A 20,919-nucleotide genomic window follows, 5' to 3' on the forward strand; every position below is an offset into this window, starting at 1 on the left:
GGAGGGACAAATGTTTTAATAAAAGCTGGTAAACTTTCAGGAGACTGGTTACTTGAACTCTAGGAATAAGTCAACTAAATCCAATTCTCATGCCTAAACAGTTAAATGAAACGCAACTTTTGCTTTTTCTTTGATATTACTGGAATGAACATTAGTTAAATCTATAACAAGCAAACTGCTTCACTGGTTTTTCTGTAATGGTGCTGTGTATATAAACACATACAGCCATGACTTCTAATTTATACTCTTTGACGGTTTTTCACAGTGTGTCCATGAAGTAGACAGTCTGAATAACCTTAAAATTTTTGGCCCGTACGGGGATCGAACCCGCGACATTGGCGTTATTAGCACCACGCTCTAACCAGCTGAGCTAACCGGCCCATGTTTTACTTTTGGTTACATGTTCTGCTGAGCAGGGTTTCATAGACATCATGGTGATCGCTAAGATACGTTCTCCAGTGAGTGAAAATCTCAAAAGGATCTTTGGAGCGAAAACAGACAAAAACGAGAAATCCAACACTGACCATCAGGGAATATAATCCTGGATGCAGTCCCTATGCTAAAGAGGACTGGCCTTCTCTATGTTTACTCCAATTGATGTCAGGGATTTTTATTGTGAGAAAGCATTTTCAGCGATTTCTACTATCACGTCTTTGGACTTTCAGAAATCCCATTGCCCTCTGCTCCGGGATCCCATGGTGTGGTCACCTGTCCAGATGTAGGCTGATATGTGGATCTGCTGTAGTTTAGAAGATTGAGACAAGAAGTTTTAAGTCTGCATGGGAAGTTTGCCTGAAAGCGTTGCAACCGAGTAAAGCAAAGAGAGAAGATGGAGGTAAAGTACGAGAGGAACTCTTTATCATCATCTGCCAAACTCATGTGCACTGGATCCTTAAGCAGTCATCAAGAAGGGTTAAATATCTTTAGATTAATGCTTGTGTTTTTAAGGAATTGCTTCAAGCTAACTTCATTTCTCATCCCGCATCCTTGAAGTTTGTCAAAACTTGTAAAAATCATTGGAGCACCCTTACATTTCTCTTCAGGCTTAGAAAAGGAAACATTTTAATGCAACCTGTTATCATTTGGCAAATTGTTCATGTGCAGTGACGCAATCTGCATCCCCTATTTTTGGCTGAAATTGCACTGGATGAGGATGGAAAAGTCAAGAATTTTAGTTCGAGAAAAGATTTCCATTGACATTTTCTCTCATGACTTTGCAGATCCTCACATTCCTTTTGCAGCTTGGAGGGACAAATGTTTTAATAAAAGCTGGTAAACTTTCAGGAGACTGGTTACTTGAACTCTAGGAATAAGTCAACTAAATCCAATTCTCATGCCTGAACAGTTAAGTGAAACGCAACTTTTGCTTTGATATTACTGGAATGAACATTAATTAAATCTATAACAAGCAAACTGCTTCACTGGTTTTTCTGTAATGGTGCTGTGTATATAAACACATACAACCATGACTTCTAATTTATACTCTTTGACGGTTTTTCACAATGTGTCCTTGAAGTAGACAGTCTGAATAACCTTAAAATGTTTGGCCCGTACAGGGATCGAACCCGTGACCTTGGCGTTATTAGCACCACGCTCTAACCAGCTGAGCTAACCGGCCCATGTTTTACTATTGGTTACATGTTCTGCTGAGCAGGGTTTCATACACATCATGGTGATCGCTAAGATATGTTCTCCAGTGAGTGAAAATCTCAAAAGGATCTTTGGAGCGTAAACAGACAAAAACAGGAAATCCAACACTGACCATCAGGGAATATAACCCTGGATGCTGTACCTATGCTAAAGAGGACTGGCCTTCACTATGTTTACTCCAAGTGATGTCAGGGATTTTTTTTGTATGAAAGCGTTTTCAGCGATTTCTACTATCATGTCTTTGGACTTTTAGCAATCCCATTGCCCTCTGCTCTGGGATCCCATGGTGTGGTCACCTGTCCAGATGTAGGCTGATATGTGGATCTGCTGTAGTTTAGAAGATTGAGACAAGAAGTTTTAAGTCTGCATGGGAAGTTTGCCTGAAAGCGTTGCAACCGAGTAAAGCAAAGAGAGAAGATGGAGGTAAAGTACGAGAGGAACTCTTTATCATCATCTGCCAAACTCATGTGCACTGGATCCTTAAGCAGTGATCAAGAAGGGTTAAATATCTTTAGATTAATGCTTGTGTTTTTAAGGAATTGCTTCAAGCTAACTTCATTTCTCATCCCGCATCCTTGAAGTTTGTCAAAACTTGTAAAAATCATTGGAGCACCCTTACATTTCTCTTCAGGCTTAGAAAAGGAAACATTTTAATGCAACCTGTTATCATTTGGCAAATTGTTCATGTGCAGTGACGCAATCTGCATCCCCTATTTTTGGCTGAAATTGCACTGGATGAGGATGGAAAAGTCAAGAATTTTAGTTCGAGAAAAGATTTCCATTGACATTTTCTCTCATGACTTTGCAGATCCGCACATTCCTTTTGCAGCTTGGAGGGACAAATGTTTTAATAAAAGCTGGTAAACTTTCAGGAGACTGGTTACTTGAACTCTAGGAATAAGTCAACTAAATCCAATTCTCATGCCTAAACAGTTAAGTGAAACGCAACTTTTGCTTTTTCTTTTTCTTTGATATTACTGGAATGAACATTAGTTAAATCTATAACAAGCAAACTGCTTCACTGGTTTTTCTGTAATGGTGCTGTGTATATAAACACATACAGCCATGACTTCTAATTTATACTCTTTGACGGTTTTTCACAATGTGTCCTTGAAGTAGACAGTCTGATTAACCTTAAAATGTTTGGCCTGTACGGGGATCGAACCCGTGACCTTGGCGTTATTAGCACCACGCTCTATGTTTACTCCAATTGATGTCAGGGATTTTTATTGTGAGAATGCATTTTCAGCGATTTCTACTATCACGTCTTTGGACTTTCAGAAATCCCATTGCCCTCTGCTCCGGGATCCCGTAGGCTGATATGTGGATCTGCTGTAGTTTAGAAGATTGAGACAAGAAGTTTTAAGTCTGCATGGGAAGTTTGCCTGAAAGCGTTGCAACCGAGTAAAGCAAAGAGAGAAGATGGAGGTAAAGTACGAGAGGAACTCTTTATCATCATCTGCCAAACTCATGTGCACTGGATCCTTAAGCAGTCATCAAGAAGGGTTAAATATCTTTAGATTAATGCTTGTGTTTTTAAGGAATTGCTTCAAGCTAACTTCATTTCTCATCCCGCATCCTTGAAGTTTGTCAAAACTTGTAAAAATCATTGGAGCACCCTTACATTTCTCTTCAGGCTTAGAAAAGGAAACATTTTAATGCAACCTGTTATCATTTGGCAAATTGTTCATGTGCAGTGACGCAATCTGCATCCCCTATTTTTGGCTGAAATTGCACTGGATGAGGATGGAAAAGTCAAGAATTTTAGTTCGAGAAAAGATTTCCATTGACATTTTCTCTCATGACTTTGCAGAGCCTCACATTCCTTTTGCAGCTTGGAGGGACAAATGTTTTAATAAAAGCTGGTAAACTTTCAGGAGACTGGTTACTTGAACTCTAGGAATAAGTCAACTAAATCCAATTCTCATGCCTAAACAGTTAAGTGAAACGCAACTTTTGCTTTGATATTACTGGAATGAACATTAATTAAATCTATAACAAGCAAACTGCTTCACTGGTTTTTCTGTAATGGTGCTGTGTATATAAACACATACAGCCATGACTTCTGATTTATACTCTTTGACGGTTTTTCACAATGTGTCCTTGAAGTAGACAGTCTGAATAACCTTAAAATGTTTGGCCCGTACAGGGATCGAACCCGTGACCTTGGCGTTATTAGCACCACGCTCTAACCAGCTGAGCTAACCGGCCCATGTTTTACTATTGGTTACATGTTCTGCTGAGCAGGGTTTCATACACATCATGGTGATCGCTAAGATATGTTCTCCAGTGAGTGAAAATCTCAAAAGGATCTTTGGAGCGTAAACAGACAAAAACGAGAAATCCAACACTGACCATCAGGGAATATAACCCTGGATGCTGTCCCTATGCTAAAGAGGACTGGCCTTCACTATGTTTACTAGAATTGATGTCAGGGATTTTTTTTGTATGAAAGCGTTTTCAGCGATTTCTACTATCATGTCTTTGGACTTTCAGCAATCCCATTGCCCTCTGCTCTGGGATCCCATGGTGTGGTCACCTGTCCAGATGTAGGCTGATATGTGGATCTGCTGTAGTTTAGAAGATTGAGACAAGAAGTTTTAAGTCTGCATGGGAAGTTTGCCTGAAAGCGTTGCAACCGAGTAAAGCAAAGAGAGAAGATGGAGGTAAAGTACGAGAGGAACTCTTTATCATCATCTGCCAAACTCATGTGCACTGGATCCTTAAGCAGTGATCAAGAAGGGTTAAATATCTTTAGATTAATGCTTGTGTTTTTAAGGAATTGCTTCAAGCTAACTTCATTTCTCATCCCGCATCCTTGAAGTTTGTCAAAACTTGTAAAAATCATTGGAGCACCCTTACATTTCTCTTCAGGCTTAGAAAAGGAAACATTTTAATGCAACCTGTTATCATTTGGCAAATTGTTCATGTGCAGTGACGCAATCTGCATCCCCTATTTTTGGCTGAAATTGCACTGGATGAGGATGGAAAAGTCAAGAATTTTAGTTCGAGAAAAGATTTCCATTGACATTTTCTCTCATGACTTTGCAGATCCTCACATTCCTTTTGCAGCTTGGAGGGACAAATGTTTTAATAAAAGCTGGTAAACTTTCAGGAGACTGGTTACTTGAACTCTAGGAATAAGTCAACTAAATCCAATTCTCATGCCTAAACAGTTAAGTGAAACGCAACTTTTGCTTTTTCTTTGATATTACTGGAATGAACATTAGTTAAATCTATAACAAGCAAACTGCTTCACTGGTTTTTCTGTAATGGTGCTGTGTATATAAACACATACAGCCATGACTTCTAATTTATACTCTTTGACGGTTTTTCACAATGTGTCCTTGAAGTAGACAGTCTGATTAACCTTAAAATGTTTGGCCCGTACGGGGATCGAACCCGTGACCTTGGCGTTATTAGCACCACGCTCTATGTTTACTCCAATTGATGTCAGGGATTTTTATTGTGAGAATGCATTTTCAGCGATTTCTACTATCACGTCTTTGGACTTTCAGAAATCCCATTGCCCTCTGCTCCGGGATCCCGTAGGCTGATATGTGGATCTGCTGTAGTTTAGAAGATTGAGACAAGAAGTTTTAAGTCTGCATGGGAAGTTTGCCTGAAAGCGTTGCAACCGAGTAAAGCAAAGAGAGAAGATGGAGGTAAAGTACGAGAGGAACTCTTTATCATCATCTGCCAAACTCATGTGCACTGGATCCTTAAGCAGTCATCAAGAAGGGTTAAATATCTTTAGATTAATGCTTGTGTTTTTAAGGAATTGCTTCAAGCTAACTTCATTTCTCATCCCGCATCCTTGAAGTTTGTCAAAACTTGTAAAAATCATTGGAGCACCCTTACATTTCTCTTCAGGCTTAGAAAAGGAAACATTTTAATGCAACCTGTTATCATTTGGCAAATTGTTCATGTGCAGTGACGCAATCTGCATCCCCTATTTTTGGCTGAAATTGCACTGGATGAGGATGGAAAAGTCAAGAATTTTAGTTCGAGAAAAGATTTCCATTGACATTTTCTCTCATGACTTTGCAGATCCTCACATTCCTTTTGCAGCTTGGAGGGACAAATGTTTTAATAAAAGCTGGTAAACTTTCAGGAGACTGGTTACTTGAACTCTAGGAATAAGTCAACTAAATCCAATTCTCATGCCTAAACAGTTAAATGAAACGCAACTTTTGCTTTTTCTTTGATATTACTGGAATGAACATTAGTTAAATCTATAACAAGCAAACTGCTTCACTGGTTTTTCTGTAATGGTGCTGTGTATATAAACACATACAGCCATGACTTCTAATTTATACTATTTGACGGTTTTTCACAATGTGTCCTTGAAGTAGACAGCGTTGCAACCGAGTAAAGCAAAGAGAGAAGATGGAGGTAAAGTACGAGAGGAACTCTTTATCATCATCTGCCAAACTCATGTGCAATGGATCCTTAAGCAGTGATCAAGAAGGGTTAAATATCTTTAGATTAATGCTTGTGTTTTTAAGGAATTGCTTCAAGCTAACTTCATTTCTCATCCCGCATCCTTGAAGTTTGTCAAAACTTGTAAAAATCATTGGAGCACCCTTACATTTCTCTTCAGGCTTAGAAAAGGAAATTTTTTAATGCAACCTGTTATCATTTGGCAAATTGTTCATGTGCAGTGACGCAATCTGCATCCCCTATTTTTGGCTGAAATTGCACTGGATGAGGATGGAAAAGTCAAGAATTTTAGTTCGAGAAAAGATTTCCATTGACATTTTCTCTCATGACTTTGCAGATCCTAACATTCCTTTTGCAGCTTGAAGGGACAAATGTTTTAATAAAAGCTGGTAAACTTTCAGGATACTGGCTACTTGAACTCTAGGAATAAGTCAACTAAATCCAATTCTCATGCCTAAACAGTTAAGTGAAACGCAACTTTTGCTTTTTCTTTGATATTACTGGAATGAACATTAGTTAAATCTATAACAAGCAAACTGCTTCACTGGTTTTTCTGTAATGGTGCTGTGTATATAAACACATACAGCCATGACTTCTAATTTATACTCTTTGACGGTTTTTCACAATGTGTCCTTGAAGTAGACAGTCTGAATAACCTTAAAATGTTTGGCCCGTACGGGGATCGAACCCGTGACCTTGGCGTTATTAGCACCATGCTCTAACCAGCTGAGCTAACCGGCCCATGTTTTACTATTGGTTACATGTTCTGCTGAGCAGGGTTTCATAGACATCATGGTGATCGCTAAGATACGTTCTCCAGTGAGTGAAAATCTCAAAAGGATCTTTGGAGCGAAAACAGACAAAAACGAGAAATCCAACACTGACCATCAGGGAATATAATCCTGGATGCAGTCCCTATGCTAAAGAGGACTGGCCTTCTCTATGTTTACTCCAATTGATGTCAGGGATTTTTATTGTGAGAAAGCATTTTCAGCGATTTCTACTATCACGTCTTTGGACTTTCAGAAATCCCATTGCCCTCTGCTCCGGGATCCCATGGTGTGGTCACCTGTCCAGATGTAGGCTGATATGTGGATCTGCTGTAGTTTAGAAAATTGAGACAAGAAGTTTTCAGTCTACATGGGAAGTTTGCCTGAAAGCGTTGCAACCGAGTAAAGCAAAGAGAGAAGATGGAGGTAAAGTACGAGAGGAACTCTTTATCATCATCTGCCAAACTCATGTGCACTGGATCCTTAAGCAGTCATCAAGAAGGGTTAAATATCTTTAGATTAATGCTTGTGTTTTTAAGGAATTGCTTCAAGCTAACTTCATTTCTCATCCCGCATCCTTGAAGTTTGTCAAAACTTGTAAAAATCATTGGAGCACCCTTACATTTCTCTTCAGGCTTAGAAAAGGAAACATTTTAATGCAACCTGTTATCATTTGGCAAATTGTCATGTGCAGTGATGCAATCTGCATCCCCTATTTTTGGCTGAAATTGCACTGGATGAGGATGGAAAAGTCAAGAATTTTAGTTCGAGAAAAGATTTCCATTGACATTTTCTCTCATGACTTTGCAGATCCTCACATTCCTTTTGCAGCTTGGAGGGACAAATGTTTTAATAAAAGCTGGTAAACTTTCAGGAGACTGGTTACTTGAACTCTAGGAATAAGTCAACTAAATCCAATTCTCATGCCTAAACAGTTAAGTGAAACGCAACTTTTGCTTTGATATTACTGGAATGAACATTAATTAAATCTATAACAAGCAAACTGCTTCACTGGTTTTTCTGTAATGGTGCTGTGTATATAAACACATACAGCCATGACTTCTAATTTATACTCTTTGACGGTTTTTCACAATGTGTCCTTGAAGTAGACAGTCTGAATAACCTTAAAATGTTTGGCCCGTACAGGCATCGAACCTGTGACCTTGGCGTTATTAGCACCACGCTCTAACCAGCTGAGCTAACCGGCCCATGTTTTACTATTGGTTACATGTTCTGCTGAGCAGGGTTTCATACACATCATGGTGATCGCTAAGATATGTTCTCCAGTGAGTGAAAATCTCAAAAGGATCTTTGGAGCGTAAACAGACAAAAACGAGAAATCCAACACTGACCATCAGGGAATATAACCCTGGATGCTGTCCCTATGCTAAAGAGGACTGGCCTTCACTATGTTTACTAGAATTGATGTCAGGGATTTTTTTTGTATGAAAGCATTTTCAGCGATTTCTACTATCACGTCTTTGGACTTTCAGCAATCCCATTGCCCTCTGCTCTGGGATCCCATGGTGTGGTCACCTGTCCAGATGTAGGCTGATATGTGGATCTGCTGTAGTTTAGAAGATTGAGACAAGAAGTTTTAAGTCTGCATGGGAAGTTTGCCTGAAAGCGTTGCAACCGAGTAAAGCAAAGAGAGAAGATGGAGGTAAAGTACGAGAGGAACTCTTTATCATCATCTGCCAAACTCATGTGCACTGGATCCTTAAGCAGTCATCAAGAAGGGTTAAATATCTTCAGATTAATGCTTGTGTTTTTAAGGAATTGCTTCAAGCTAACTTAATTTCTCATCCCGCATCCTTGAAGTTTGTCAAAACTTGTAAAAATCATTGGAGCACCCTTACATTTCTCTTCAGGCTTAGAAAAGGAAACATTTTAATGCAACCTGTTATCATTTGGCAAATTGTTCATGTGCAGTGACGCAATCTGCATCCCCTATTTTTGGCTGAAATTGCACTGGATGAGGATGGAAAAGTCAAGAATTTTAGTTCGAGAAAAGATTTCCATTGACATTTTCTCTCATGACTTTGCAGATCCTAACATTCCTTTTGCAGCTTGAAGGGACAAATGTTTTAATAAAAGCTGGTAAACTTTCAGGATACTGGCTACTTGAACTCTAGGAATAAGTCAACTAAATCCAATTCTCATGCCTAAACAGTTAAGTGAAACGCAACTTTTGCTTTTTCTTTGATATTACTGGAATGAACATTAGTTAAATCTATAACAAGCAAACTGCTTCACTGGTTTTTCTGTAATGGTGCTGTGTATATAAACACATACAGCCATGACTTCTAATTTATACTCTTTGACGGTTTTTCACAATGTGTCGACGAAGTAGACAGTCTGAATAACCTTAAAATTTTTGGCCCGTACGGGGATCGAACCCGTGACCTTGGTGTTATTAGCACCACACTAACCAGCTGAGCTAACCGGCCCATGTTTTACTATTGGTTACATGTTCTGCTGAGCAGGGTTTCATAGACATCATGGTGATCGCTAAGATACGTTCTCCAGTGAGTGAAAATCTCAAAAGGATCTTTGGAGCGAAAACAGACAAAAACGAGAAATCCAACACTGACCATCAGGGAATATAATCCTGGATGCAGTCCCTATGCTAAAGAGGACTGGCCTTCTCTATGTTTACTCCAATTGATGTCAGGGATTTTTATTGTGAGAAAGCATTTTCAGCAATTTCTACTATCACGTCTTTGGACTTTCAGAAATCCCATTGCCCTCTGCTCCGGGATCCCATGGTGTGGTCACCTGTCCAGATGTAGGCTGATATGTGGATCTGCTGTAGTTTAGAAAATTGAGACAAGAAGTTTTCAGTCTGCATGGGAAGTTTGCCTGAAAGCGTTGCAACCGAGTAAAGCAAAGAGAGAAGATGGAGGTAAAGTACGAGAGGAACTCTTTATCATCATCTGCCAAACTCATGTGCACTGGATCCTTAAGCAGTCATCAAGAAGGGTTAAATATCTTTAGATTAATGCTTGTGTTTTTAAGGAATTGCTTCAAGCTAACTTCATTTCTCATCCCGCATCCTTGAAGTTTGTCAAAACTTGTAAAAATCATTGGAGCACCCTTACATTTCTCTTCAGGCTTAGAAAAGGAAACATTTTAATGCAACCTGTTATCATTTGGCAAATTGTTCATGTGCAGTGACGCAATCTGCATCCCCTATTTTTGGCTGAAATTGCACTGGATGGTGATGGAAAAGTCAAGAATTTTAGTTCGAGAAAAGATTTCCATTGACATTTTCTCTCATGACTTTGCAGATCCTCACATTCCTTTTGCAGCTTGAAGGGACAAATGTTTTAATAAAAGCTGGTAAACTTTCAGGAGACTGGCTACTTGAACTCTAGGAATAAGTCAACTAAATCCAATTCTCATGCCTAAACAGTTAAATGAAACGCAACTTTTGCTTTTTCTTTGATATTACTGGAATGAACATTAATTAAATCTATAACAAGCAAACTGCTTCACTGGTTTTTCTGTAATGGTGCTGTCTATATAAACACATACAGCCATGACTTCTAATTTATACTCTTTGACGGTTTTTCACAATGTGTCGACGAAGTAGACAGTCTGAATAACCTTAAAATTTTTGGCCCGTACGGGGATCGAACCCGTGACCTTGGTGTTATTAGCACCACACTCTAACCAGCTGAGCTAACCGGCCCATGTTTTACTATTGGTTACATGTTCTGCTGAGCAGAGTTTCATAGACATCATGGTGATCGCTAAGATACGTTCTCCAGTGAGTGAAAATCTCAAAAGGATCTTTGGAGCGAAAACAGACAAAAACGAGAAATCCAACACTGACCATCAGGGAATATAATCCTGGATGCAGTCCCTATGCTAAACAGGACTGGCCTTCTCTATGTTTACTCCAATTGATGTCAGGGATTTTTATTGTGAGAAAGCATTTTCAGCGATTTCTACTATCACGTCTTTGGACTTTCAGCAATCCCATTGCCCTCTGCTCTGGGATCCCATGGTGTGGTCACCTGTCCAGATGTAGGCTGATATGTGGATCTGCTGTAGTTTAGAAGATTGAGACAAGAAGTTTTAAGTCTGCATGGGAAGTTTGCCTGAAAGCGTTGCAACCGAGTAAAGCAAAGAGAGAAGATGGAGGTAAAGTACGAGAGGAACTCTTTATCATCATCTGCCAAACTCATGTGCACTGGATCCTTAAGCAGTCATCAAGAAGGGTTAAATATCTTTAGATTAATGCTTGTGTTTTTAAGGAATTGCTTCAAGCTAACTTCATTTCTCATCCCGCATCCTTGAAGTTTGTCAAAACTTGTAAAAATCATTGGAGCACCCTTACATTTCTCTTCAGGCTTAGAAAAGGAAACATTTTAATGCAACCTGTTATCATTTGGCAAATTGTTCATGTGCAGTGACGCAATCTGCATCCCCTATTTTTGGCTGAAATTGCACTGGATGAGGATGGAAAAGTCAATAATTTTAGTTCGAGAAAAGATTTCCATTGACATTTTCTCTCATGACTTTGCAGATCCTCACATTCCTTTTGCAGCTTGAAGGGACAAATGTTTTAATAAAAGCTGGTAAACTTTCAGGAGACTGGCTACTTGAACTCTAGGAATAAGTCAACTAAATCCAATTCTCATGCCTAAACAGTTAAATGAAACGCAACTTTTGCTTTTTCTTTGATATTACTGGAATGAACATTAATTAAATCTATAACAAGCAAACTGCTTCACTGGTTTTTCTGTAATGGTGCTGTGTATATAAACACATACAGCCATGACTTCTAATTTATACTCTTTGACGGTTTTTCACAATGTGTCCACGAAGTAGACAGTCTGAATAACCTTAAAATTTTTGGCCCATACGGGGATCGAACCCATGACCTTGGTGTTATTAGCACCACGCTCTAACCAGCTGAGCTAACCGGCCCATGTTTTACTATTGGTTACATGTTCTGCTGAGCAGGGTTTCATACACATCATGGTGATCGCTAAGATATGTTCTCCAGTGAGTGAAAATCTCAAAAGGATCTTTGGAGCGTAAACAGACAAAAACGAGAAATCCAACACTGACCATCAGGGAATATAACCCTGGATGCTTTCCCTATGCTAAAGAGGACTGGCCTTCACTATGTTTACTCCATTTGATGTCAGGGATTTTTATTGTGAGAAAGCATTTTCAGCGATTTCTACTATCACGTCTTTGGACTTTCAGCAATCCCATTGCCCTCTGCTCCGGGATCCCATGGTGTGGTCACCTGTCCAGATGTAGGCTGATATGTGGATCTGCTGTAGTTTAGAAGATTGAGACAAGAAGTTTTAAGTCTGCATGGGAAGTTTGCCTGAAAGCGTTGCAACCGAGTAAAGCAAAGAGAGAAGATGGAGGTAAAGTACGAGAGGAACTCTTTATCATCATCTGCCAAACTCATGTGCAATGGATCCTTAAGCAGTGATCAAGAAGGGTTAAATATCTTTAGATTAATGCTTGTGTTTTTAAGGAATTGCTTCAAGCTAACTTCATTTCTCATCCCGCATCCTTGAAGTTTGTCAAAACTTGTAAAAATCATTGGAGCACCCTTACATTTCTCTTCAGGCTTAGAAAAGGAAACATTTTAATGCAACCTGTTATCATTTGGCAAATTGTTCATGTGCAGTGACGCAATCTGCATCCCCTATTTTTGGCTGAAATTGCACTGGATGAGGATGGAAAAGTCAAGAATTTTAGTTCGAGAAAAGATTTCCATTGACATTTTCTCTCATGACTTTGCAGATCCTCACATTCCTTTTGCAGCTTGAAGGGACAAATGTTTTAATAAAAGCTGGTAAACTTTCAGGAGACTGGTTACTTGAACTCTAGGAATAAGTCAACTAAATCCAATTCTCATGCCTAAACAGTTAAATGAAACGCAACTTTTGCTTTTTCTTTGATATTACTGGAATGAACATTAATTAAATCTATAACAAGCAAACTGCTTCACTGGTTTTTCTGTAATGGTGCTGTGTATATAAACACATACAGCCATGACTTCTAATTTATACTCTTTGACGGTTTTTCACAATGTGTCCACGAAGTAGACAGTCTGAATAACCTTAAAATTTTTGGCCCGTACGGGGATCGAACCCGTGACCTTGGCGTTATTAGCACCATGCTCTAACCAGCTGAGCTAACCGGCCCATGTTTTACTATTGGTTACATGTTCTGCTGAGCAGGGTTTCATACACATCATGGTGATCGCTAAGATACGTTCTCCAGTGAGTGAAAATCTCAAAAGGATCTTTGGAGCGAAAACAGACAAAAACGAGAAATCCAACACTGACCATCAGGGAATATAATCCTGGATGCAGTCCCTATGCTAAAGAGGACTGGCCTTCTCTATGTTTACTCCAATTGATGTCAGGGATTTTTATTGTGAGAAAGCATTTTCAGCGATTTCTACTATCACGTCTTTGGACTTTCAGAAATCCCATTGCCCTCTGCTCCGGGATCCCATGGTGTGGTCACCTGTCCAGATGTAGGCTGATATGTGGATCTGCTGTAGTTTAGAAGATTGAGACAAGAAGTTTTAAGTCTGCATGGGAAGTTTGCCTGAAAGCAATGCAACCGAGTAAAGCAAAGAGAGAAGATGGAGGTAAAGTACGAGAGGAACTCTTTATCATCATCTGCCAAACTCATGTGCACTGGATCCTTAAGCAGTCATCAAGAAGGGTTAAATATCTTTAGATTAATGCTTGTGTTTTTAAGGAATTGCTTCAAGCTAACTTCATTTCTCATCCCGCATCCTTGAAGTTTGTCAAAACTTGTAAAAATCATTGGAGCACCCTTACATTTCTCTTCAGGCTTAGAAAAGGAAACATTTTAATGCAACCTGTTATCATTTGGCAAATTGTTCATGTGCAGTGACGCAATCTGCATCCCCTATTTTTGGCTGAAATTGCACTGGATGAGGATGGAAAAGTCAAGAATTTTAGTTCGAGAAAAGATTTCCATTGACATTTTCTCTCATGACTTTGCAGATCCTCACATTCCTTTTGCAGCTTGAAGGGACAAATGTTTTAATAAAAGCTGGTAAACTTTCAGGAGACTGGCTACTTGAACTCTAGGAGTAAGTCAACTAAATCCAATTCTCATGCCTAAACAGTTAAATGAAACGCAACTTTTGCTTTTTCTTTGATATTACTGGAAGGAACATTAATTAAATCTATAACAAGCAAACTGCTTCACTGGTTTTTCTGTAATGGTGCTGTGTATATAAACACATACAGCCATGACTTCTAATTTATACTCTTTGACGGTTTTTCACAATGTGTCGACGAAGTAGACAGTCTGAATAACCTTAAAATTTTTGGCCCGTACGGGGATCGAACCCGTGACCTTGGCGTTATTAGCACCATGCTCTAACCAGCTGAGCTAACCGGCCCATGTTTTACTATTGGTTACATGTTCTGCTGAGCAGGGTTTCATAGACATCATGGTGATCGCTAAGATACGTTCTCCAGTGAGTGAAAATCTCAAAAGGATCTTTGGAGCGAAAACAGACAAAAACGAGAAATCCAACACTGACCATCAGGGAATATAATCCTGGATGCAGTCCCTATGCTAAACAGGACTGGCCTTCTCTATGTTTACTCCAATTGATGTCAGGGATTTTTATTGTGAGAAAGCATTTTCAGCGATTTCTACTATCACGTCTTTGGACTTTCAGAAATCCCATTGCCCTCTGCTCCGGGATCCCATGGTGTGGTCACCTGTCCAGATGTAGGCTGATATGTGGATCTGCTGTAGTTTAGAAGATTGAGACAAGAAGTTTTAAGTCTGCATGGGAAGTTTGCCTGAAAGCGTTGCAACCGAGTAAAGCAAAGAGAGAAGATGGAGGTAAAGTACGAGAGGAACTCTTTATCATCATCTGCCAAACTCATGTGCACTGGATCCTTAAGCAGTCATCAAGAAGGGTTAAATATCTTTAGATTAATGCTTGTGTTTTTAAGGAATTGCTTCAAGCTAACTTCATTTCTCATCCCGCATCCTTGAAGTTTGTCAAAACTTGTAAAAATCATTGGAGCACCCTTACATTTCTCTTCAGGCTTAGAAAAGGAAACATTTTAATGCAACCTGTTTTCATTTGGCAAATTGTTCATGTGCAGTGACGCAATCTGCATCCCCTATTTTTGGCTGAAATTGCACTGGATGAGGATGGAAAAGTCAATAATTTTAGTTCGAGAAAAGATTTCCATTGACATTTTCTCTCATGACTTTGCAGATCCTCACATTCCTTTTGCAGCTTGAAGGGACAAATGTTTTAATAAAAGCTGGTAAACTTTCAGGAGACTGGCTACTTGAACTCTAGGAATAAGTAAACTAAATCCAATTCTCATGCCTAAACAGTTAAATGAAATGCAACTTTTGCTTTTTCTTTGATATTACTGGAATGAACATTAATTAAATCTATAACAAGCAAACTGCTTCACTGGTTTTTCTGTAATGGTGCTGTGTATATAAACACATACAGCCATGACTTCTAATTTATACTCTTTGACGGTTTTTCACAATGTGTCCACGAAGTAGACAGTCTGAATAACCTTAAAATTTTTGGCCCGTACGGGGATCGAACCCGCGACCTTGGCGTTATTAGCAGCATGCTCTAACCAGCTGAGCTAACCGGCCCATGTTTTACTATTGGTTACATGTTCTGCTGAGCAGGGTTTCATAGACATCATGGTGATCGCTAAGATACGTTCTCCAGTGAGTGAAAATCTCAAAAGGATCTTTGGAGCGAAAACAGACAAAAACGAGAAATCCAACACTGACCATCAGGGAATATAATCCTGGATGCAGTCCCTATGCTAAACAGGACTGGCCTTCTCTATGTTTACTCCAATTGATGTCAGGGATTTTTATTGTGAGAAAGCATTTTCAGCGATTTCTACTATCACGTCTTTGGACTTTCAGAAATCCCATTGCCCTCTGCTCCGGGATCCCATGGTGTGGTCACCTGTCCAGATGTAGGCTGATATGTGGATCTGCTGTAGTTTAGAAGATTGAGACAAGAAGTTTTAAGTCTGCATGGGAAGTTTGCCTGAAAGCGTTGCAACCGAGTAAAGCAAAGAGAGAAGATGGAGGTAAAGTACGAGAGGAACTCTTTATCATCATCTGCCAAACTCATGTGCACTGGATCCTTAAGCAGTCATCAAGAAGGGTTAAATATCTTTAGATTAATGCTTGTGTTTTTAAGGAATTGCTTCAAGCTAACTTCATTTCTCATCCCGCATCCTTGAAGTTTGTCAAAACTTGTAAAAATCATTGGAGCACCCTTACATTTCTCTTCAGGCTTAGAAAAGGAAACATTTTAATGCAACCTGTTTTCATTTGGCAAATTGTTCATGTGCAGTGACGCAATCTGCATCCCCTATTTTTGGCTGAAATTGCACTGGATGAGGATGGAAAAGTCAATAATTTTAGTTCGAGAAAAGATTTCCATTGACATTTTCTCTCATGACTTTGCAGATCCTCACATTCCTTTTGCAGCTTGAAGGGACAAATGTTTTAATAAAAGCTGGTAAACTTTCAGGAGACTGGCTACTTGAACTCTAGGAATAAGTAAACTAAATCCAATTCTCATGCCTAAACAGTTAAATGAAATGCAACTTTTGCTTTTTCTTTGATATTACTGGAATGAACATTAATTAAATCTATAACAAGCAAACTGCTTCACTGGTTTTTCTGTAATGGTGCTGTGTATATAAACACATACAGCCATGACTTCTAATTTATACTCTTTGACGGTTTTTCACAATGTGTCCACGAAGTAGACAGTCTGAATAACCTTAAAATTTTTGGCCCGTACGGGGATCGAACCCGCGACCTTGGCGTTATTAGCAGCATGCTCTAACCAGCTGAGCTAACCGGCCCATGTTTTACTATTGGTTACATGTTCTGCTGAGCAGGGTTTCATAGACATCATGGTGATCGCTAAGATACGTTCTCCAGTGAGTGAAAATCTCAAAAGGATCTTTGGAGCGAAAACAGACAAAAACGAGAAATCCAACACTGACCATCAGGGAATATAATCCTGGATGCAGTCCCTATGCTAAACAGGACTGGCCTTCTCTATGTTTACTCCAATTGATGTCAGGGATTTTTATTGTGAGAAAGCATTTTCAGCGATTTCTACTATCACGTCTTTGGACTTTCAGAAATCCCATTGCCCTCTGCTCCGGGATCCCATGGTGTGGTCACCTGTCCAGATGTAGGCTGATATGTGGATCTGCTGTAGTTTAGAAGATTGAGACAAGAAGTTTTAAGTCTGCATGGGAAGTTTGCGTGAAAGCGTTGCAACCGAGTAAAGCAAAGAGAGAAGATGGAGGTAAAGTACGAGAGGAACTCTTTATCATCATCTGCCAAACTCATGTGCACTGGATCCTTAAGCAGTCATCAAGAAGGGTTAAATATCTTTAGATTAATGCTTGTGTTTTTAAGGAATTGCTTCAAGCTAACTTCATTTCTCATCCCGCATCCTTGAAGTTTGTCAAAACTTGTAAAAATCATTGGAGCACCCTTACATTTCTCTTCAGGCTTAGAAAAGGAAACATTTTAATGCAACCTGTTTTCATTTGGCAAATTGTTCATGTGCAGTGACGCAATCTGCATCCCCTATTTTTGGCTGAAATTGCACTGGATGAGGATGGAAAAGTCAATAATTTTAGTTCGAGAAAAGATTTCCATTGACATTTTCTCTCATGACTTTGCAGATCCTCACATTCCTTTTGCAGCTTGAAGGGACAAATGTTTTAATAAAAGCTGGTAAACTTTCAGGAGACTGGCTACTTGAACTCTAGGAATAAGTAAACTAAATCCAATTCTCATGCCTGAACAGTTAAATGAAATGCAACTTTTGCTTTTTCTTTGATATTACTGGAATGAACATTAATTAAATCTATAACAAGCAAACTGCTTCACTGGTTTTTCTGTAATGGTGCTGTGTATATAAACACATACAGCCATGACTTCTAATTTATACTCTTTGACGGTTTTTCACAATGTGTCCTTGAAGTAGACAGTCTGAATAACCTTAAAATTTTTGGCCCGTACGGGGATCGAACCCGTGACCTTGGCATTATTAGCACCACGCTCTAACCAGCTGAGCTAACCGGCCCATGTTTTACTATTGGTTACATGTTCTTCTGCTGAGCAGGGTTTCATAGACATCATGGTGATCGCTAAGATACGTTCTCCAGTGAGTGAAAATCTCAAAAGGATCTTTGGAGCGAAAACAGACAAAAATGAGAAATCCAACACTGACCATCAGGGAATATAACCCTGGATGCTGTCCCTATGCTAAAGAGGACTGGCCTTCACTATGTTTACTCCAATTGATGTCAGGGATTTTTATTGTGAGAAAGCATTTTCAGCGATTTCTACTATCACGTCTTTGGACTTTCAGCAATCCCATTGCCCTCTGCTCCGGGATCCCATGGTGTGGTCACCTGTCCAGATGTAGGCTGATATGTGGATCTGCTGTAGTTTAGAAGATTGAGACAAGAAGTTTTAAGTCTGCATGGGAAGTTTGCCTGAAAGCGTTGCAACCGAGTAAAGCAAAGAGAGAAGATGGAGGTAAAGTACGAGAGGAACTCTTTATCATCATCTGCCAAACTCATGTGCACTGGATCCTTAAGCAGTCATCAAGAAGGGTTAAATATCTTTAGATTAATGCTTGTGTTTTTAAGGAATTGCTTCAAGCTAACTTCATTTCTCCTCCCGCATCCTTGAAGTTTGTCAAAACTTGTAAAAATCATTGGAGCACCCTTACATTTCTCTTCAGGCTTAGAAAAGGAAACATTTTAATGCAACCTGTTATCATTTGGCAAATTGTTCATGTGCAGTGACGCAATCTGCATCCCCTATTTTTGGCTGAAATTGCACTGGATGAGGATGGAAAAGTCAAGAATTTTAGTTCGAGAAAAGATTTCCATTGACATTTTCTCTCATGACTTTGCAGATCCTCACATTCCTTTTGCAGCTTGGAGGGACAAATGTTTTAATAAAAGCTGGTAAACTTTCAGGAGACTGGTTACTTGAACTCTAGGAATAAGTCAACTAAATCCAATTCTCATGCCTAAACAGTTAAGTGAAATGCAACCTTTGCTTTTTCTTTGATATTACTGGAATGAACATTAGTTAAATCTATAACAAGCAAACTGCTTCACTGGTTTTTCTGTAATGGTGCTGTGTATATAAACACATGACTTCTAATTTATACTCTTTGACGGTTTTTCACAATGTGTACACGAAGTAGACAGTCTGAATAACCTTAAAATGTTTGGCCCGTACGGGGATCGAACCCGTGACCTTGGCGTTATTAGCACCACGCTCTAACAAGCTGAGCTAACCGGCCCATGTTTTAATGTTTTACTATTGGTTACATGTTCTGAGGAGCAGGGTTTCATAGACATCATGGTGATCGCTAAGATACGTTCTCCAGTGAGTGAAAATCTCAAAAGGATCTTTGGAGCGAAAACAGACAAAAACGAGAAATCCAACACTGACCATCAGGGAATATAATCCTGGATGCAGTCCCTATGCTAAAGAGGACTGGCCTTCTCTGTGTTTACTCCAATTGATGTCAGGGATTTTTATTGTGAGAAAGCATTTTCAGCGATTTCTACTATCACGTCTTTGGACTTTCAGCAATCCCATTGCCCTCTGCTTCGGGATCCCATGGTGTGGTCACCTGTCCAGATGTAGGCTGATATGTGGATCTGCTGTAGTTTAGAAGATTGAGACAAGAAGTTTTAAGTCTGCATGGGAAGTTTGCCTGAAAGCGTTGCAACCGAGTAAAGCAAAGATAGAAGATGGAGGTAAAGTACGAGAGGAACTCTTTATCATCATCTGCCAAACTCATGTGCACTGGATCCTTAAGCAGTCATCAAGAAGGGTTAAATATCTTTAGATTAATGCTTGTGTTTTTAAGGAATTGCTTCAAGCTAACTTCATTTCTCATCCCGCATCCTTGAAGTTTGTCAAAACTTGTAAAAATCATTGGAGCACCCTTACATTTCTCTTCAGGCTTAGAAAAGGAAACATTTTAATGCAACCTGTTATCATTTGGCAAATTGTTCATGTGCAGTGACGCAATCTGCATCCCCTATTTTTGGCTGAAATTGCACTGGATGAGGATGGAAAAGTCAATAATTTTAGTTCGAGAAAAGATTTCCATTGACATTTTCTCTCATGACTTTGCAGATCCTCACATTCCTTTTGCAGCTTGAAGGGACAAATGTTTTAATAAAAGCTGGTAAACTTTCAGGAGACTGGCTACTTGAACTCTAGGAATAAGTCAACTAAATCCAATTCTCATGCCTAAACAGTTAAATGAAACGCAACTTTTGCTTTTTCTTTGATATTACTGGAATGAACATTAATTAAATCTATAACAAGCAAACTGCTTCACTGGTTTTTCTGTAATGGTGCTGTGTATATAAACACATACAGCCATGACTTCTAATTTATACTCTTTGACGGTTTTTCACAATGTGTCCACGAAGTAGACAGTCTGAATAACCTTAAAATTTTTGGCCCGTACGGGGATCGAACCCGTGACCTTGGCGTTATTAGCACCACGCTCTAACCAGCTGAGCTAACCGGCCCATGTTTTTCTATTGGTTACATGTTCTGCTGAGCAGGGTTTCATAGACATCATGGTGATCGCTAAGATATGTTCTCCAGTGAGTGAAAATCTCAAAAGGATCTTTGGAGCGTAAACAGACAAAAACGAGAAATCCAACACTGACCATCAGGGAATATAACCCTGGATGCTTTCCCTATGCTAAAGAGGACTGGCCTTCACTATGTTTACTCCATTTGATGTCAGGGATTTTTATTGTGAGAAAGCATTTTCAGCGATTTCTACTATCACGTCTTTGGACTTTCAGCAATCCCATTGCCCTCTGCTCCGGGATCCCATGGTGTGGTCACCTGTCCAGATGTAGGCTGATATGTGGATCTGCTGTAGTTTAGAAGATTGAGACAAGAAGTTTTAAGTCTGCATGGGAAG

The 20,919-nt window shown here is 39.4% G+C and overlaps 14 non-coding genes across 14 annotated transcripts; all 14 read right to left on the reverse strand.

Annotated features, from left to right (window-relative positions):
• Positions 1 to 306: 306 nt before the first annotated feature.
• Positions 307 to 380, reverse strand: TRNAI-AAU (transfer RNA isoleucine (anticodon AAU)). The gene has a single exon. It is a non-coding gene; the product is annotated as a tRNA-Ile (tRNA).
• A 1,164-nt stretch (positions 381 to 1,544) lies between these two features.
• On the reverse strand, positions 1,545 to 1,618 carry TRNAI-AAU (transfer RNA isoleucine (anticodon AAU)). Its single transcript has one exon. It is a non-coding gene; the product is annotated as a tRNA-Ile (tRNA).
• A 2,169-nt stretch (positions 1,619 to 3,787) lies between these two features.
• On the reverse strand, positions 3,788 to 3,861 carry TRNAI-AAU (transfer RNA isoleucine (anticodon AAU)). Its single transcript has one exon. It is a non-coding gene; the product is annotated as a tRNA-Ile (tRNA).
• Positions 3,862 to 6,760: 2,899 nt separating this feature from the next.
• Positions 6,761 to 6,834, reverse strand: TRNAI-AAU (transfer RNA isoleucine (anticodon AAU)). The gene has a single exon. It is a non-coding gene; the product is annotated as a tRNA-Ile (tRNA).
• A 1,163-nt stretch (positions 6,835 to 7,997) lies between these two features.
• On the reverse strand, positions 7,998 to 8,071 carry TRNAI-AAU (transfer RNA isoleucine (anticodon AAU)). Its single transcript has one exon. It is a non-coding gene; the product is annotated as a tRNA-Ile (tRNA).
• A 2,412-nt stretch (positions 8,072 to 10,483) lies between these two features.
• Positions 10,484 to 10,557, reverse strand: TRNAI-AAU (transfer RNA isoleucine (anticodon AAU)). The gene has a single exon. It is a non-coding gene; the product is annotated as a tRNA-Ile (tRNA).
• Positions 10,558 to 11,727: 1,170 nt separating this feature from the next.
• TRNAI-AAU (transfer RNA isoleucine (anticodon AAU)) lies at positions 11,728 to 11,801 on the reverse strand. The gene has a single exon. It is a non-coding gene; the product is annotated as a tRNA-Ile (tRNA).
• A 1,170-nt stretch (positions 11,802 to 12,971) lies between these two features.
• TRNAI-AAU (transfer RNA isoleucine (anticodon AAU)) lies at positions 12,972 to 13,045 on the reverse strand. The gene has a single exon. It is a non-coding gene; the product is annotated as a tRNA-Ile (tRNA).
• A 1,170-nt stretch (positions 13,046 to 14,215) lies between these two features.
• Positions 14,216 to 14,289, reverse strand: TRNAI-AAU (transfer RNA isoleucine (anticodon AAU)). Its single transcript has one exon. It is a non-coding gene; the product is annotated as a tRNA-Ile (tRNA).
• Positions 14,290 to 15,459: 1,170 nt separating this feature from the next.
• Positions 15,460 to 15,533, reverse strand: TRNAI-AAU (transfer RNA isoleucine (anticodon AAU)). The gene has a single exon. It is a non-coding gene; the product is annotated as a tRNA-Ile (tRNA).
• A 1,170-nt stretch (positions 15,534 to 16,703) lies between these two features.
• On the reverse strand, positions 16,704 to 16,777 carry TRNAI-AAU (transfer RNA isoleucine (anticodon AAU)). The gene has a single exon. It is a non-coding gene; the product is annotated as a tRNA-Ile (tRNA).
• A 1,170-nt stretch (positions 16,778 to 17,947) lies between these two features.
• On the reverse strand, positions 17,948 to 18,021 carry TRNAI-AAU (transfer RNA isoleucine (anticodon AAU)). The gene has a single exon. It is a non-coding gene; the product is annotated as a tRNA-Ile (tRNA).
• Positions 18,022 to 19,186: 1,165 nt separating this feature from the next.
• TRNAI-AAU (transfer RNA isoleucine (anticodon AAU)) lies at positions 19,187 to 19,260 on the reverse strand. Its single transcript has one exon. It is a non-coding gene; the product is annotated as a tRNA-Ile (tRNA).
• Positions 19,261 to 20,438: 1,178 nt separating this feature from the next.
• TRNAI-AAU (transfer RNA isoleucine (anticodon AAU)) lies at positions 20,439 to 20,512 on the reverse strand. The gene has a single exon. It is a non-coding gene; the product is annotated as a tRNA-Ile (tRNA).
• Between the last annotated feature and the right edge of the window lie 407 nt (positions 20,513 to 20,919).

Source organism: Mixophyes fleayi, assembly GCF_038048845.1.
Source record: "Mixophyes fleayi isolate aMixFle1 chromosome 2 unlocalized genomic scaffold, aMixFle1.hap1 SUPER_2_unloc_3, whole genome shotgun sequence".
Taxonomy (NCBI): domain Eukaryota; kingdom Metazoa; phylum Chordata; class Amphibia; order Anura; family Limnodynastidae; genus Mixophyes; species Mixophyes fleayi.